The following is a 730-nucleotide window of genomic DNA, read 5'->3' as shown; positions in this document are numbered from 1 at the left end:
ACCAGTGACGTGAGGTCACTCTGTATAGATTCCCCTTCCTGTTTACCCAGTAGCCTGCGCTAGGGGCTTCTGAGGGTGCTGTACGGGGAAAAACTGTCTGCAAAAGCATCCATGCACTCATGTGGGGCCCTGATGTGACCCACAGGTATTTATGAATCTATTTATGAAGTTATTTATTGTTTATTTATTTGATTATTTATTGATCTATTTGATAATGTATATATTTGTCTGATCATGTCACGAAGATATCATACTATATCTTGGGGAAAAACTGCTGCAAATGTATTCACTTTTTTTTAAAAAATATTATTATGTCCATTTTATGTTGAACTCCAAATCCATTTTTATTGCTGAAAAAGCTTTTCACTCGTTTTCTTTTCTTCCTTTAGAATGGGGGAGTTGAGCTGAGGGGTGTTGGTCCATGGGGGGGGTCCGTTCCATGATGTGTTTTATAATAATGCTCTGACACAGGGTTAGCTGCTGGGAGACACTAGGCCCAGAGACACTCTCCTTGGTGTCCATGACTGGCTGTGACAGCAGCTTGTGACGTTAGAATGATAAGGTCCTATCTCCATTTTTGGTCAAAATAGTTTTTTTTACATAATCTGATCCATTAGGTGTTTATTAATGCCTGTGTGGTGTTATTTTTAAAATGTTGAAATTTTCTTGAGTTAGTAATTCATAAAATACAAAGGTTCCATCTCACAAAACATAATGGAATGTAAAAACT

The sequence above is a fragment of the Nansenia antarctica genome, assembly GCF_963989245.1.
Source record: "Nansenia antarctica genome assembly, chromosome: 20".
Lineage (NCBI taxonomy): Eukaryota > Metazoa > Chordata > Actinopteri > Argentiniformes > Microstomatidae > Nansenia > Nansenia antarctica.
This window is presented reverse-complemented; position numbering follows the sequence as displayed.